The sequence below is a fragment of the Dermacentor albipictus genome, chromosome 9, assembly GCF_038994185.2.
Source record: "Dermacentor albipictus isolate Rhodes 1998 colony chromosome 9, USDA_Dalb.pri_finalv2, whole genome shotgun sequence".
In the NCBI taxonomy this organism is placed as follows: Eukaryota; Metazoa; Arthropoda; class Arachnida; order Ixodida; family Ixodidae; genus Dermacentor; species Dermacentor albipictus.
In genome coordinates this window covers 43,795,202-43,813,930 of record NC_091829.1, presented here as the reverse complement: position 1 = coordinate 43,813,930, position 18,729 = coordinate 43,795,202, and the positions used below count along the sequence as shown (strand labels likewise).

The window sequence follows — 18,729 nt, the reverse complement described above, 5'->3', positions numbered from 1 at the left end:
TATGTGCTCGCAAAACATGAACTTGACATGAGCAGACCGTACGAAAAGAAGTCTCGAGACGTGAGAAACTTCGGCACCTTCTCGGCCCTCAGTACCATAAACCATCAGTCATGTTTCTTTTTTTTTTTTCACGGCACGTGGCTGCCCCACATTTTTGCCATCGCGTGTCATATATCCTATGAGCAAAGCGGAACAGGCCGCGTCAATGTCCCCGAGGACAGCCGCATGGCCTGTGGCACTGACAGCTAGGTGAGCGTTTTGCGTTTCCTTTCGTACGAGCTGCTTTGGACGTCCCTTGTCGCGGGTGGGAGCGTTTCTGGCGAGTATGGCTGCTTGAAACGCAAGGAAAAAAAAAAGCAACTTCTCGTTGGGGCACACTGTACTGTTGACTTCGAGGTACGCTTTGCACAAAACACGCATGGTTCAGCTTCATATTCTGTTTATTTGCCTTTGTTCCGCGAACAGTTTTATGTGTCCGCTCACAATATGCATGCGCTTCCCAGGGTTGTACACGCGTTGCACGCATAGCCTTTTGCTTTAGCTTTCGTATGTGGCACATGTCGCAACGGACGCTAATGAACATTGCTGATTAATTTTGCCCGCTACGAGGGCATGCCTTGTAAGCCCTCTACCTTTCTGTTGTCATATGTTACTTTTTGCATTGCTACAACACGCTCCTACGGAGCCGTTGCCACTGTCGAGGTCCCAAGTGAAGAGTACTCAAAAACGTCACGGGTTCATCGATCACGTGATGCGCACTGTTGAGGGTATAGCGTGAATTGAGTGCAATTCAGGCGGAATCATGACTAGTCCAGCTTTTTCTTCTTTTTATTTTCCTCGTTATAATTAAAAAGTTGTCCAAATGTTCTGTGCTGCGATATGCATTTGCTGATCAACTTCGTTCCTCCATTTACCGGTCTATAAATTCCAAGTAAGTAAATAATTTAATTTGTTGTTTTCTCGGCGGCCAAGCATTCGGCTTATCCCTGCGCACCGGAGATTTTAGTACACCCTGTCGTATGTTTCACGCTCCAGTAACGTGCGACTTGTTTCAGAGGGTACAAAGAAAACTTCCGTGATGAAAATGACCGTGATGTACGCACCAGCACACGCGTGTTGGCGTTTATCTCGTCAAGCCACTGTGACTACACATCAAGGGCACCTTGGGTTTGCATACGGATCCGAGCGAGTTGCTGCAGAGTGAGAAAGTGTTCAGCGACTTACTACTGCGACACATTTCTGGAAGACAACGTGTCCAGTGAATGCTCCCGTTCGTTTGATTACTAGGAAAATCACCACCGCAGCCATTCACACATTGTACAAGAGAGAGATAGAGAAGGCGGAAATCTTTCCATTTACTGCACCCACCTCTTTTTCAAGAGTCCATCGAAATGATTTTATCCGCTAAGAGACCCTAAAGCCAGGACAAAGGAGTTTTCATGCCGCTACGAGGTTCAATGCGTCCTAACCCGCCAGACCGAGGTTGAGTTGCAGACGTCTTGTGTGGGGCATTTAGGTGCACGTTGAAGAACCCCAGGTGGTCCAAATTTCTGGAGTCCTCCACTGCGGCGTGCCTCATAATCAGAAAGTGGTTTTGGCACGTAAAACTCCATATTTTTTTTTCTCATGTGGGGCAGGCTCTCATAACAGTGTGGCCGGGCACGTTTGGCCACATCTTCTCTCGCCCGTTGTCTTTGCCTAACACGCTCAGCTTTCAGTAACTTGATGACTAACGACACGCGGGCGCAGGCTGGAATTCTGAGATAGACAAAATTGGAATTTATTTTTCTGGCTACCGCTTCTTCCGAGAAATATGTTGCAACAGAACTGCTTTTTGGCCTAGTTGGTGCTTGCTAAAAGACATGTTTTTTTGCTGCAATTGAACACTCACTCCTTTTGTGAGTGTTCAATTGCGGCAAAAAACATGTCTTTCCGAGAAAGCATGATAACAAACTTGTGGGTGACAAGATATATACGTCATGTTACTCGGATCACTGCACCCCTGTGGGTCAATGAGTCATCGACCCATATGCCGAATTATGTGGGGCTGATCACGAAAAAACAACAACAATACAAACGCATGCTAGACCCTGCATACGAGTACGTTGGAGCCCTGATCGTGCAGCTTCCACATGTGCAGGATATCTGGGCGAACTACGTTTTTCAAGCACTGCAAGCAATTTAGCGGTCTCCGCCGGCACTTGCGACGTTAGAAACAGGCCTTAAATGGGGCGCACGCAAAATAACTTCTCAACCACGCAAAGAGCGCTTACGAGCAATGGTCGAAATTTGGTTACGCAACGTAAGTGCGACCAGAGCTGTCGAGGTGCTAGCGTGTAATGAGCAAGTGCTGTTGAAGTTTCGTTGCCCTCAAGATCCACAAATTGGAAACCATGGCGGAAAGTCCTACTTTTCGAAGACGTCATGTCTTGCTTCGCTCGAGAAAGCCTTCCCAGAACACCGATAAAAGCGAATTTACTAAGAACACTCGTCCTAAACATCCAAAGTACAACCATCTCTACATGTTTCGGACATGTCTTCTTCATGACGAATACACGCCGTCTCGCGGATACGTGTTTTTAAGAGAAAGTTGAAGAGAGAAAGGTTCCTGGGACTTTTGCACGAAAACGTCCATTGTTGTTTCTAGCACAAAGTAACACAATGTGATTAGAGAGAGGGAGAGAGAGAAAAGATACAAACAAACAATGACAGTTCAACCACAAGGCGCTCTGTGTCCTGCTGTCTTTGACGTCCACTGTGTTCTGGCCGACCTCGCAATGTTGCTTTCTCTTTCTTTTCCTATCTTCTATGGCGAGCTGGCTCTTAGATTTGAGACGTCAGAGTTCCAGCCGCTTTGTCCTTCTATTCCAGAGGCGCTTTTGTCCGCCGCTGTTGTGGTTCGAATGAGATCGAGACAGCTTGAAATCCGGCGAAAATGACACTGACATTTCTTTAGTTTTCGCTGACTTCTCTCATGCCACTAAATCTTCCTTTTTTGTCTCGTTTTGTCTGATGTTACTTCCGGGTCGACTTGCTTTCTCCACGGTTGAATCAAATGAGAGGCGATTTAGGCCAGCTCTCAAACGGGCGAAGAAGATGCAAATATCCGTTAAGGAGACAGTTGCGACATGGCTATGTCGCCAAGTGGCGTTAAAAGTTCACGAAACCGCCATCTGCGTAGCAGGGAGCGATGGCAACCGGGTTAGGCTCATTCGCGAACGCATTAGTTTAACAAAACTTGAAATCCCGCGGGTCCGGTTCGTTGATATCTATTTGTGTGCTGAGACTGTAGTCATTTGTTCAGCCAGCGCCATGAAACGGACGACCGGCACAACAGGCGCAAAAGGACAAAACGCTAGACTTGACGTTGCGTATCCCTTCAGAAAACAAACCTAAGTCGTGGAATCATAATAGCAATATGGGGCGATGTGTGTGTGTGGGGGAGAGGGAGGGGGGCAGTGCCTCGACGATGTTCCCGACTGAGGAGCATGAAGTGCGGAAAGTCAAAATCAGCAGATCGCAGTGATTCGTCTGATTTTGAACTCACTCACGTGAGTGAGTGAGTTCAAAATTTCTGAGTTCAAGATTCCTGCTGCCGCAGTACTGCGGCAGCAGGAATCTCTCACAGTCGACACTCTTCTAAGGAGCACATTCATCGCGATGAATACAACGTAATCCTCATCAACTATAGTATTGAATGTTGTGACCTCTGAAATGCATCTATAGAGACATCACCGCTATCGAAAGCTTTGCACAGGCTGCCAAGCGTGAATTTCGAGCGTCATCGCAATCATTAGCACATCCGGCTACGTAGCGCACATTGCCACAGTGGCGGGAAGTTTAGCTGTAAGAGCTTATGTGGCTACGTCCAAATCGTATTGGCGAATTTAGTACGCGTAACATCCGCATACACATAGTCGTTTCATTGTTATCCTAAAGTGCGCACACTTGCTAATATAAGAGGGAGACAGAGATAAAAGATTTTTATGTAATTTTGTTTTGTTACCAAATGCATTACAGCATAGCAGATGACCGAGCGGACCGGACTCAGTGCAAAGCGTCACGATGTTCTACTCCCACGTGACCACATTCTGCGTCATGACGTTATGAGAGGGACTCCCCCTGGGAATCGAAGCCGAAATTGCCTGTATAACAGTTAATGTAGTAAATTACTTAGGGCGCTCCGAGGCTTTTCTTGAGGATTCTTTGAGAATCGTTTGAGAGTACAGGACTGATGACACAGTACTGAGGATGAAAGTTGAGCAATTTCAATTTCTCGTAGACTACTTGGCAAGGAAAAACGCGAGAATGGGAAGACGTCTGCCAACTGTAGTTTCAGACTTCGAGCGAACGTAAGTTTTTCTCATGAAGTTAACGTGGTCCTGCCAGATATTATTGGGAAACAAGATCGTTCCTTATCGGCTTTAGCATGTCTTGAATATATTGGTGACAAACAACCACACACACGAAAAACCTACGCAGTACTGAACCGTTCAACTCAGGCTGTTGAGAGAAAACGTAAATTGAAATCACAGTGGGTTCCGGAACATGCTAGTATAGCAGGCAATGAATTAGCGGACTCGCAGGCAAAATCGGCCCATAAAGATGCAGAAATTCAACTCATCCCTTTATCACCAATGGACACGCAACGCATATTAACAGTACTAAAGAAAAATTAGAAAAATTTGTGTCCGTCAACCAGGTTAGACGAAAATACTAAAGAATTGATTCTTCACGAAGTGGACCTTCAACTCAAGTACTGACTGGATGTAGAACTTTCTAGAAGTACTGAGACACTAATTCATCGAATGCGCCTTAGGACAGCATACACCAAGCATCTTCTATATCGAATAAAACGGGCTTCTTCCCCGGCTTGCTCCTGCGGCAGCGATGATGATGACGATGTTCGCCATCTCCTCCTCGAATGCCCTTGACACGCGACACAAAGGCGGCAGCTGAACAAGCGCCATTTCTGATCTCACCGACATTTCTCACACGCAAAATTGCTAGGCCCCTGGCCATCGCAAATAACGATGCTAAAGCATTGAATGCGCTAGAACATTTTTACGAAGAGGCAGGCATCCTTAACAAGTACTAGGTATCAGACTGAATAGACGCACAATGTAACTACAACTTGCTTTCATTATTTGTAATTATTAGCGCTTGCATATTACGTGTTATACTCTTTTGTACTCTCTGAAGAAGCTCACCCTTGAATGTCATATTCTGTGCGTGCATTGTTTTAACTCTCTGTAATTTCTCATCTGTTCAGATGCTTACCACTGTCTACATCGCGGCCGCTCGTGTGACTTTTTGTGACTTTGTTTACGAACTCATTGTGGTGCGACCTGCCTTTGCTTTTTATATTTGTATGTTCGTGGATGTATCGGACTGTGTACTGCGGATTTCTGGCCGTGTGGCATCGTTTCTTTTCATGTTCCTAGTGCATATTCTTTTTATATATTATTTCTGCTATGAGAAAAAGGAAAGCAGCCGTCAACAATATAGCGTGACTACATCTCTTTCATTTATTTTCATTTCAATAAAGAAACAATATATATGGCTCAACGCCCTTCCATTTTGACGCAGTTAAAGCCCGTAACGAACTAAAAAAGGAAAACTGCTATAAATTCTTTACAGACCAAAAAACTTTCCGCTACACTGAATCCTTTAGACGCTAGTTCTCCTTTATTCGAACCATTTATTATTGCTGTAACTCCCGCAAAATATATGTGCTAACCAAAGTAATTCACTACTTCCGGAACGGAATAACTCAGTATTACAGAATAACCGCAATAAAAGATGTGCCAACAAGGTTTCCCGCGACACCACATCTGACATCGGAGTAGACCGTAACGAGCGAAAAAAATATAGAAAAGCAGTGACGTAAACTGAATAAAATGGTAATAATCTTCAGACCACTGGCAGGGAGTGTGAGCGACAAAACGTAACAGCAGAGGATAGCACGAAATCGACATGAACGAACCTGACGTGTATTACAGTTTATTTCGTCCACGGTTCAAGTACTTCGCGGTTCCTACAATAACCGAAGTTCTCTGATAGCATGAAACGCTGCATCGTATCTCTTCTGCAAGTCATCTCCGTAGGCCGCGAACATACGACGAACGGCTTTGCGACCAGTTAGAGTTTGTACTAAATGCAATGTGACGTCATACCTCAGTAGCCATAAAAACATCGTTGTATCCTCGTTCCTAAAAGAAAGAAAGGAAGGAAGAAAGGAAGAAAAAATGGCTGTGGCTTAGCTAAGGTTAAGCCCAGGATGCGAAGCATACTAGCCTTTATTTTAGTTGTTGAACCACTGTTTAGCCTGGTGAACTGCTGTTGCTTGACTATATTTGGTTCGGCTAGACGAAGAAACAACTCATGCAGGCGAGCGCACGAGCTGAGACCCGGCTATGTTGCTACGCGGCCGCAAGCGAGCGCACGAGTTGAGCCTCCGCTTTTGCAGCTGACGTCATATGGTAGCTACACGGCCGCGCGCGGCGCAGCAAGGAAGCGCGTGGTTGTGCGGCTAGTATGCTTCGCATAATAATCATTGTCGGGGTAACTCAGGTGGGGGCTGTGACGCTGCGGTGCTCAGTTGTAGGTCGCTAGTTCGATCCCATTTCGACGGGGACGAAATGCAAAAACGCTCGCGCACTTCGATGTAAGTGTCCGCTAAAGCATCCCAGTTGCTAAAAGATTAAGGCGGAGTCGGCGACTATACGCATGCCTCATAAATATCAGATCGTAATGTTGGCACGTAAAGCTCCAGAATTCAATTTGTTTTTAATTTGAGAAAGAACGGAAAAATAAAAAAAAATCTTTCCATGGATTTGGAAAAAAACGTCATTCTGTGCACAGGGCGCCTTGTGAAAAAAATATTTAATTGAAAAGATAAGAGCGCTGATGCCTACGAGTGAAAAGAAATATAACCAGAGCGAGTGAATTTAGGAACGAAAATCCAGCAAAATGAATAAATATATAACGAAACGAAACGGCGAAGGACTCTAATCGGGAATGTGCGTTTGAGTAGCCCAAAAAGGGTTTGCGATAAACAGAAAAAGAAAAGAAAGATGGAAAAACATGAGTAAGTGAAGCGGCTAATACGTCCAGGTACGAAAGGGAAGGCGAAGAGGCAGTGCAGGGGAATAGCTTATACCTGACACGCGACACGCCTAAATGGATTCTCGGCTGAACGAGCTATTACGTGGTTCGCGGAGCGTAATGGAGGGAGAGGCTCCGTCGCCACGCGGGCGAATAGCACTAAGCCTAATGCGGGCGATTACACGCGCTCGCGTTGCGGGCACCCGACCCATTGTCATATTATGTGACAGGGAAAGCGCGTTATCTTTTACGATCCGTTGAACAAGAGGGTACATCGGCGTCGTGTCGAGGTATACACAAAGCCGACCTCGATAAATGTAGCCCCTCCCCCCTCCTTCGTCCCCCCCCCCCACAATAAGACAGAAAAATATCAGCAAAGGAAGCGGCTCCGTTGAACGTAAATTGAAGTAAAGTGTGGAGCCATGCGGGTCGCAACTCGAACGTCTTTGTTACTCTTGCGAACATAACCAGGTGATGGACAGGTTAGCCACCGTTACGACTACTAACGGCGGCCCTTTTTTATCATATGGTTTGTTATGCGGCATAATATGGTTAATTAATTGCGTTTAGTCCTTCTTCGGGAAGAGGCTGCACTATAGTTGCTTGTTTAACTTATCGTCTGGAATTAACCCTTCGTGTAATCAAGCCTGTCTATGCGTATGCATCCCGCAACCTCTGAGCACTTTCTCTCTGGGGGGTCCTTGTCATGCTGGTTATGATGAGGGTTACACGTCGTTAACTTGGGCTGTTTACACGGGTGCTTAATTATGCGGGTCCTGGGTTCCGCGACGCACGTAAGCGGCATGCGCACTCGCACAGCGCTTGTTTCGACGACAGAACATCAGAAGCGCGTCTTCGTAAATGTGACAACCCTTGCTGCAGTTTCGGTCACTGTAGCTCTCTTATAATGAACAGTCCTGGGTTTAAATGTCTTTTTTTTTGTGGGCGGCCGTAATTGCTTTAAGTTCTTCTGGCACACAGCACGTTTATCGTGACTCAATTTGTGACACGCCTACGTGTCAAAATACACCGTAAGCCGCCGAATAATTCCATGTTGCTGTTTTGTTGTTGTCTTGACAGCGAAGCTTACTTTGCCCTTTCCCCAGGGCTTGGAGTTCGCCCTTTTCTTACCGGACGTATTTCTGGATATACCCATATATACGATGCCTCCACATGCTGCGAATGCAAGTACCAAAAATGATATATATATATATATATATAGTCATATAATGAGAGCCAACAAACACTGACACCAAGTACAACATAGGGGAAATTGCATGTGCTTAATAAATGAAATGAAGTAATGATAAATTGATGGAAATTAAAGTGGATGAAAAAACAACTTGCCGCAGGTGGGAACCGAACCCACAACCTTCGCATGTCGCGTGCGATGCTCTACCAATTGAGCTACCGCGGCGGCGTTTCCCCATCCACTTTCTTGGGTATTTATGTGTACTAGTAGAACCCTGGGAGTGTTAGCCAGCGCCCCCACTCACAGACCTAGGCGGCGGACGTGGAACGTCTTTTTTGCCGCAGGCGTCACGAGAACGTGATCTTTTCGGGTGAAGGCAAGTGGTCAATAAACCCACATATGCTACCTGAAGGCATCAATGTTGCCGGATTCGAGACCCTCGTTATGTAATAAACGAGAAGAAAGGGGGTTAACCAAGGGACCCGATATTTATTAGTCATATAATGAGAAGCCAACAAACACTGACACCAAGTACAACATAGGGGAAATTGCATGTGCTTAATAAATGAAATGAAGTAATGATAAATTGATGGAAATTAAAGTGGATGAAAAAACAACTTGCCGCAGGTGGGAACCGAACCCACAACCTTCGCATGTCGCGTGCGATGCTCTACCAATTGAGCTACCGCGGCGGCGTTTCCCCATCCACTTTCTTGGGTATTTATGTGTACTAGTAGAACCCTGGGAGTGTTAGCCAGCGCCCCCACTCACAGACCTAGGCGGCGGACGTGGAACGTCTTTTTTGCCGCAGGCATCACGAGAACGTGATCTTTTCGGGTGAAGGCAACTGGTCAATAAACCCGGTTCCCACCTGCGGCAAGTTGTTTTTTCATCCACTTTAATTTCCATCAATTTATCATTACTTCATTTCATTTATTAAGCACATGCAATTTCCCCTATGTTGTACTTGGTGTCAGTGTTTGTTGGCTTCTCATTATATGACTAATAAATATCGGGTCCCTCGGTTAACCCCCTTTCTTCTCGTTTATTACATAACGAGGGTCTCGAATCCGGCAACATTGATGCCTTCAGGTAGCATATGTGGGTTTATTGACCAGTTGCCTTCACCCGAAAAGATCACGTTCTCGTGACGCCTGCGGCAAAAAAGACGTTCCACGTCCGCCGCCTAGGTCTGTGAGTGGGGGCGCTGGCTAACACTCCCAGGGTTCTACTAGTACACATAAATACCCAAGAAAGTGGATGGGGAAACGCCGCCGCGGTAGCTCAATTGGTAGAGCATCGCACGCGACATGCGAAGGTTGTGGGTTCGGTTCCCACCTGCGGCAAGTTGTTTTTTCATCCACTTTAATTTCCATCAATTTATCATTACTTCATTTCATTTATTAAGCACATGCAATTTCCCCTATGTTGTACTTGGTGTCAGTGTTTGTTGGCTTCTCATTATATGACTAATAAATATCGGGTCCCTCGGTTAACCCCCTTTCTTCTCGTTTATTACATAACGAGGGTCTCGAATCCGGCAACATTGATGCCTTCAGGTAGAATATGTGGGTTTATTGACCAGTTGCCTTCACCCGAAAAGATCACGTTCTCGTGACGCCTGCGGCAAAAAAGACGTTCCACGTCCGCCGCCTAGGTCTGTGAGTGGGGGCGCTGGCTAACACTCCCAGGGTTCTACTAGTACACATAAATACCCAAGAAAGTGGATGGGGAAACGCCGCCGCGGCAGCTCAATTGGTAGAGCATCGCACGCGACATGCGAAGGTTGTGGGTTCGGTTCCCACCTGCGGCAAGTTGTTTTTTCATCCACTTTAATTTCCATCAATTTATCATTACTTCATTTCATTTATTAAGCACATGCAATTTCCCCTATGTTGTACTTGGTGTCAGTGTTTGTTGGCTTCTCATTATATGACTAATAAATATCGGGTCCCTCGGTTAACCCCCTTTCTTCTCGTTTATTACATAACGAGGGTCTCGAATCCGGCAACATTGATGCCTTCAGGTAGCATATGTGGGTTTATTGACCAGTTGCCTTCACCCGAAAAGATCACGTTCTCGTGACGCCTGCGGCAAAAAAGACGTTCCACGTCCGCCGCCTAGGTCTGTGAGTGGGGGCGCTGGCTAACACTCCCAGGGTTCTACTAGTACACATAAATACCCAAGAAAGTGGATGGGGAAACGCCGCCGCGGTAGCTCAATTGGTAGAGCATCGCACACGACATGCGAAGGTTGTGGGTTCGGTTCCCACCCGCGGCAAGTTGTTTTTTCATCCACTTTAATTTCCATCAATTTATCATTACTTCATTTCATTTATTAAGCACATGCAATTTCCCCTATGTTGTACTTGGTGTCAGTGTTTGTTGGCTTCTCATTTTATGACTAATAAATATCGGGTCCCTCGGTTAACCCCCTTTCTTCTCGTTTATATATATATATATATATATATATATATATATATATATATATATATATATATATATATATATATATATATGGTGAGTAAGCGCACCTCTGTTGCGCGTAATATGCACCAGAGGCTGAAACTTTTTTTTTTTGCCAACGCGGACAAATACTGGCAAGTTTATTGGCAAGTTTGGCAAGTTTATACTTATTTGCTACGTTCTTCAAGCATCGCGATAACAAAGAGGCCTGCAGTAAAAGAGTGCCAAACCGCACACTTCGTCCAACTTTTGCTGGGCTTACCCGGCTCCGCTAGTCTCTGGTGTTTGCGACAGCAGAGTCACGCATATCTTTTTTCCCGATGCGAGAAAGAGGACCGCCGATGCGAGCGCCCGGGTTTTATCAGAGAGCAATGACGTCACACCACCTGCGTCCCCACCGCGCCGCTCCTTCTACCCCACCCGCCGTGGTTGCTCAGTGGCTATGGTGTTGGGCTGCTGAGCACGAGGTCGAGGGATCGAATCCCGGCCACGGCGGCCGCATTTCGATGGGGGCGAAATGCGAAAACACCCGTGTGCTTAGATTTAGGTGCACGTTAAGGAACCCCAGGTGGTCAAAATTTCCGGAGTCCTCCACTACGGCGTGCCTCATAATCAGAAAGTGGTTTTGGCACGTAAAACCCCAAATATTATTATTCCTTCTATCCCGTTAGGCTACACCCACCCTCGCAGCGTCGCAATGCCGCGCGATGCTATTTTTATACTACGCTTTCACTCTCTCCCCCAGCTCGGCGAAGATGCGGACGTCAAGGGAAACCCACCGAGGTTCTTAAATTATGGGGTTTTGCGTGCCAAAACCACTTTCTGATTATGAGGCACACCGTAGTGGGGGACTCCGGAAATTTTGACCACCTGGGGTTCTTTAACGTGCACCGAAATTTAAGTACGCGGGTGTTTTCGCATTTCGCCCCCCACCGAAATGCGGCCGCCGTGGCCGGGATTCGATACAGCGACCTTGTGCTCAGCAGTCCAGCACCATAGCCAATGAGCAACCACGGCGGGTCCACCGAGGTTCCAACAGTTCCACTGTAACAGGGACACTTAGTTGTCCCTACGTGGACGAATGCGAAGGAGTTGCGACGACCACGCGATGCCTATGAGCTTTCAGTCGATGTGTACTTAGTTTTTAGGACACCTAGTTCGCGGTTAGACTCCAACCACAGGTCGAGGGCGCGACTCCCGGTAAAGGTCGCGTGTTCGAGTGCCACAATCGTTCCCGACCACGGCCTCGAGGAGCGAGTCATGGAAACATGAGAGCGCAATGACATCTCTGGCTTCTTCGCGTAGCGACAGCCCCTTTAGACGCCTTGGATTATTTTCCTTCTTTTTTTATGCGAAGCATATTACTAGAGCTCAACCCAGCTCCTCAGGCGCGGCGGTGTCGCCTTCAATACCACGTGACATCGTGACGTCACGACAGAGGAGAAACGGGGCTCCAACACGCGCCGTCGCTCGCGGCGTCGCGGCGGTATATAAGCAGCTGCGCTTGCCTCTGCTAGACACTCACGAGGTGAGATGCCACCTGGAGACAGAGCTGCTCGTTGGAATGAGAAGCGAAGGTTGCGGCGTGCTACAGAGACTGATGAAGAGCGGGAAGAACGTCTGGCCAAGCAACGTGCTCAGTATGCGGCTCGGCGACAAGTTACTTACCAAGTTTAGCCACCAATATGCTTCGCATCTGACTAGGCTTAACCAAGCTAAGCCTCAGCCAATTTTTTAACTGTGCCTTAATTAACACCATAGTCGTGGGTTCCAGTGCCCTAATTGTAACTCTATCTTCCTTACCTGCGCCTTAATTAGCACCAAGGGTCGTGGTTTAGACTCCTACCAAAGATCGAGGGTTTGTAGCCTTCTTGGACCATAGTGTGGTCACGCCAACGCCGACAACCCCTGATTTTCCGCTTCACGAGCCATACAATGCCTTCGCCTTAAAGAAAGAAGAAAAAGAATCGTGGCCCAGTGGTTAAAGCACCGGTGTGCTGTTCTCCACGGCAGAGGTTGCATTCCACCGTCAGTCACTCATCATTTTCATTTTATTAAAGCGATGCGAGACAGGAAGCTACCTGCATATACCTACCTGCCGCAAGGCGTCAAGAATGAGGCAAAGAATGCTTCGCAATAAAACAAGGTTACTGTCAGAAGCTTCACATATCTCCCACATTGAAAGTATGCCCTCCCCCCCTCCCCCTTCTAGTGGAGGAAAACGAAATGAAAGGGTCAGAATACCGGTGTCATTTTACGAGGAAGCGCCCTTGAGCGCTCGAAATCAATCCACTGCTTACAATGCTAGGAATCTGCGCCGAAAGAATTTCGAAGTTGTCGGATTGTGTGCCCACAGTAAGAAGTGAGAACAACATGAACACGGATTCAGTTCAGCCTGCGGGCGGCACCGTTTCTGCCGCTTTTTATATATTTCGCTTGAGATGCGGCTTGAGATGACGTTAAGCTTCCGCTATCGAAACAACCAGCCGGTCTTGGATGCCTTGTGTCGGGTTCGTTCCGGGCTTTCGAAATGTCACTGCGAGTGGACGTACATTTATTCCTTCTGAAACGATACAAATCGCATCTGCAGCAAAAAAACAAAAAAAAGAAAGAACAACGCGTCCAATGCCTTAGCTCATGCCGCAATGGGAACCCGTGGTTCAGTGACCACACCGATTGAGTAAGCTGGAGCTTATGAAAAGAAAACATGGCTGGAGAACTGGTTGCCGCTCAGAGGGCAATGAACAAATCCCTTCGTACTCCAGATACAAGCGTGCATATTGCAGGCTTGCTCAACAGTTTCTCTGCGCGCTTGCGTGATTCTGCGCACTTATTCGTTCTCGTGCGAATTGCCCATTTCTTGCGTGCGGCGCTCCCCTTTCTTTGTTGTTTTCAACCTCTTTCATTTTTTTTTCTTTGAAAAAGCAAAAGGACCGAGTTCGCGATTACCAAACCTGTAAACTGGGCAAAGTTTCAAAAAATACGCATTCTTTTGCATCGACTACGTGCGCTTCTCACAGCAACGCAGTAACAGCTGTAAATTGCGGTGCATTTCTGGCAATATATCGCCCCGTCTGGTTGGTTAACGTAGCGGCTTTTATGCGGCGGCTTTTTCTTTCTTTTTCCTTCTTTTTTTTGATGAAGGAAAATAAACTCGGCTTGGATTTCGACACCTCGTGTATACTTGTACGTTTCTGTTTACTTAGGCAAACCCGCTGTGGTTGCTCAGTGGCTATGGTGTTGGGCTGCTGAGCACCAGGTCGAGGGATCGAATCCCGGCCATGGCGGCCGATTTTCGGTGAAGGTGAAAGCGCCCGTATGCTTAGATTTAGGTGCACGTTAAAGAACCCCAGGTGGTCAAAATTTCAGGAGTCCTCCACTACGGCGTGCCTCATAATCAGAAAGTGGTTTTGGCACGTAAAGCCCCAGAGTTTTTTTTTTTTACTTACGGAAACACCGTCGCGACAACTAACTCTAGCGCTATCCCTTTTCGTCGCCCAGCTTGACGGAGCCTAAAACCTTGCCCTTCTACGGCATGTGCGCTTGGTCGGCTTTTACCGAAATACCTGAGCGTAGAGGCACCATACACTCACGGTTCCTGGCCTGGGACGCTTCGGTGGAAAGGACATCGCTCAGTTGTTTGTTCGACCTCATTCGACTGACACCGACGCATACCGGTTGGCAAATGCTCATGGCATTTGGCAGTGGAGGTGCTGAATTCCAAGACAGCGTTGACAAGAAGGTCAGAATAGTATTTAAGTGAGCTAATTTGTTCATAGAGAAAGACAAGCGCTTGTCGTCGCCAACCTTTCTCGTGTCGGTGGTTCTTATTGCGCTAAGTTACTTGTTCAGTTATTATAGTTACGTCTTCTAGAAGTGGGGGGCGAAATCGGCGACATGGACACTTTTTGCAATGAGAACCAAGAAAACCGTCGCCTGAGAGGCTCCGACACTTACTTCCTATTAAGACACAGAAGTAAGTGTCGGAGTGTCTCAGGCGACGTTTTTCTTGCTTGTTTTCTTGATGTACCGGTTTATAGATAGTTTTCATGTCGTCACGTACGTGTATCTTCATGGTTTATATCACTGTGCACGTGACTGTTTGGGTGTGCAAGTACGACTGACCCTGGAAATAAATTTTCGTTGCTTATAGTTAGCTACAACAGCTTACAGCAATTTCGGAATAAAGGGGAAAATCAGACATCCACCCGTTCGTAGCAATTGCTGCAAAGGAAACCCATACGGGTTCCTCGACAGAAAAGCCTCATGGTTGAAGAAAAATTCGTCCTGGTCCGGGACTCGAACCCGGGACCACTGCCTTTCCGGGGCAGCCGCTCTACCATTTGAGCTAACCAGGCGGCTAGCAGATGGCAGGGCGAAGTCGAGCGGCTGCCCCGGAAAGGCGGTGGTCCCGGGTTCTAGACCCGGACCAGGACGAATTTTTCTTCAACCATGAGGCTTTTCTGTCGAGGAACCCGTATGGGTTTCCTTTGCAGCAATTGCTACGAACGGGTGGATGTCTGATTTTCCCCTTTATTCATTACTTCTCTCCAGCTTGCGGGTTTCCGCAGAATTACAGCAATTTCGTTGTTGATAGTCGTCCTCGTTTCTTCTTGTGTCCGTGTTTTGCTGCGCTATCCTGGTACCATTCCATTAGGTACGGGATCCATTGGAATGAGATCTCATTCTCACATTCCACAAAAGCTTACGGGATCTCAGAAAACCACGGGACCACAGAAAACGTTCAATTTCCGAACAGCCTGTAACAGTAGCCAGCAAAAGCGAACATCACAACGTTATTCGCATATACTGGTGGAAGCTGTAAATGCGAAAACTAGGCTGCGTTGTGGGTCAGCGCAGATATTCAGCTTTTTTCTCAGATCTCATGTTCCACAAAAATTTTGCGATTGACTGCACCTACATACCGCAATGCGCCATGAATGAGGCAAAGAATGGTTCACATTAAAAGTGGCTCTTTACAATGCTCTTTTAACAGACAATGTTCGTTGTGATACACAGAACTGCGCAGGTGAGGCACACCTTCAATGTGTCCCGGTTTTTTCGGGAACGGTGCCAAACTGAGAACGGTGCCACGTGCTGGCATTCCACGCATACATTAGCGGCGCGTGGCCCGGCTGTCCCTGTAGGTGTAAGGTTGCCAGGAACTCTGTGTTTGAACCATGGCCTCGGAGTCTACGCGGGCCGGCAGGTTTTGCTCCGGCCGTCCGATTCGCGCGGAGAGGTCGTAATTTCGGTGGTGGGCGTGGCCACCTCCTTCTCTTCACGGCGGCACTCGCAATCGAGGACTTTTCGCGCACTCCGGTGCTGCTCTTCTGGCTCAGACGAGGCGAGAAAAAACGCGAGTTTGCGTGCCATTACCTACTTCGTGCCGCAGTCTCAAGGCCGGGGGAGCGAGAAATTGCGCACCGAGGGTGAAATGATAAATTATGCAACTATTTGCTCGCCTCTTAGTGTATGCAGTTATTACCCAAGCAGACATTAATATAGCGATACAAGTAACGACTAAAATTTTGCTTAAGTTGAACAGAGAACAATACTAGTCGCTTTTCCGCATGTGTGCGTACGACATGTTCGTTTTCTTTTTTTCAATGTATTTATTTATGACTACCTCATATGCCTTATGGAAGGCATTGGGCAATGGGGGGCAGGGAACAGGTACGGTTACATGAACGTAAAACAAGCGTTAATCAACAAAGGAAAAAAAGCATAATGCAACAAAGCATTTCTCGCACAAAGCAATAGCACGCAACCTCAAGCTACAAAAAAGAAAAAAATAAAAGAAAAGAGGAAGAAGAGGAAGTAATGAACGGCAAAGATACTAGCGAATATTAACTGAACGTCTCTACACTAGAGTAGGCGTACAAACGCAAAAATTCCCATATTATTTGCTGAGTAACCGCAATGCAAAGCGATAAAGAAGTGGGAAAAAACGAAAGAAAAGTATAGGCAGACTGAAGTTCAACTGCCGCCGTCTACGATATGCTGCCAGTCCACAGAGAATGAACGGTGTTTCAACGCGCACATAATTTCTTAGAAAAATGAATAAATTAACATAACCTAAGTGCGGAGCATAGATACGACAATATCAATGGATAAGGCTATATGTAGGGAAAGTGCTATCGCGCTCAGTATGAGCTATATACGACGCGCGACCGCTTTGCCACGCTCTTTCGCGTTGTAGCTCGTGCTGAGTGCGATAGTACGGGTAAAACAAACAAAGACACAAATGGGCGATACAGATGAGACGGCAAAATGAAGTTCGAGGCAGAGCGCGAGGCAGAGAAAAATGCGCGAGAATCTTCCGCAACACGTAGAATGAGAAGCAACGCGCACGTTGAGATCTCGCGCTGTTTGCATCCCACACGACCGCCTCTACGGGCGCCGTCGGCTAACAGGGTCACCTCGGGGCTGCCAGACGCATGCGCCAGAATTTTGCTGGGGAGCGAATGGAATGGCCGGAGCAAAACCTGCCAGAGCGCGCAGTCTGGGAGGCCGTGGCTGAACGAGAACGTCGTGCTGAGAACGCAGCCCGTGACGCCTCGCCCAAGTCTTGTGGCAGCTGCGGCTAATAAGTATAACGACAGCTCGAATTCTTCCCCCGCGACCCATGGCGTAACTCGAGCGGAGACGTTAAAATAAAGCGAAACTGACCCAAGCAGTCCGATTTGGGAAATTAGCGCTCTTATTACGGCCAGCTCGCGCTTTCAGACTGCACTGTGGCAACGCGCATAAAGAGAAGCAGAGTTACACCGAAGGTTATGCACGATGGCAGAGAGAAACTGCGGCACAGACATGTTCGATTTATTACGAAGTTGTTGATAGTCACGCCTTTAGACCATTACCGTCGAACGCTTATGCCGCAGAGTACAGGCAACTTGCTTCCGACGGCAGTAACGCCAGCACCGCAGTATGCGGCGGCTGCGCGCTTGCAAAGCCAGCTTGTACAACTAAGAATTACAAAGTGGCGTTCGACACCAGTTTCCAGGCTTTGTGAAATGTTGTGTGAGACAGCTGTACCTCTACGGACAGCTACTACACAAACATGGACAGCTGTGCTTTCACCTGATTTGCCCTCTCAAGTGAAGGATTTTTATTGGCAATATCAGTGGGGCATTCTACCTACAAGAGACAGGCTTGAACGCTGGCATATGGTAGCGAATGATACATGCATATATTGCGCACAAACAGAGACCAACGCGCATGTAGTAAAGGACTGCGTTGTAGCACGCACCTTCTGGAAGCTAGTTGCAAGAATGTTCGGAATATCCATCGTGCGGCCACCACAGCGCCGAGATCGGTTTGGGAGTCTCGTCTACTACAGCGCTAGCTACGTTTTGTGGTGCTTCCGTAACATCGCAGAACGATCTCGGCAGTCAAATAGAGCAATGTACCCCAGAATGCGGAAACTACGGGTGATAATATGGGGTCATCTTGAAGAACAGTTGTTCAAACTCGGTGAAGCCGAGTTTCTTCGCCGCCGATCTACGCGGTACATAACCGTCTCCCGAGGCAAAGTCTTTCTACAGCCAGAATAATGCTCAATTCTGTTGCCTGAGTTCAGACTGTATCTGCATGTGCCCCGGGTACCTTTCATAAATTCGAGGCCGACAATAATGCTTTTGCGTGGATGCGGTAATGAGTTTTGTTGTTGTTGTTGTTGTTGTTGTTGTTGTTGTTGTGTGTGGCAAAGCCAGTGTCAAGTAGACACCATTTATGATTTCATTTGTTAATCTGTTTTGTTTACATCAAGTATGATGTATTACATGTGATGTACTTTATATTGTACTTTTCGTTCATACCACAGTTGTAAGCGTGCCTACGGGTCAATAAATTTCCTTGTCAGCCTCCTGTTCAAAACATGACCAGCCCTGCGTGGCCCAACCGGGACCAACTGTGGAAGAAGAGCCGAGACAAAAATATTACCAGCTTGTGTATTACCGTTTT

The 18,729-nt window shown here is 47.2% G+C and overlaps 1 long non-coding RNA gene and 1 other non-coding gene across 2 annotated transcripts in view; one reads left to right on the top strand and one right to left on the bottom strand.

Moving 5' to 3' along the window:
- Positions 1–18,729, top strand: part of LOC139050212 (uncharacterized) — a 41,576-nt gene that overhangs the window by 9,444 nt on the left and 13,403 nt on the right. The gene's annotated exons all lie outside the window — the stretch shown is intronic.
- Positions 15,048–15,122, bottom strand: TRNAS-GGA (transfer RNA serine (anticodon GGA)). The gene has a single exon. It is a non-coding gene; the product is annotated as a tRNA-Ser (tRNA).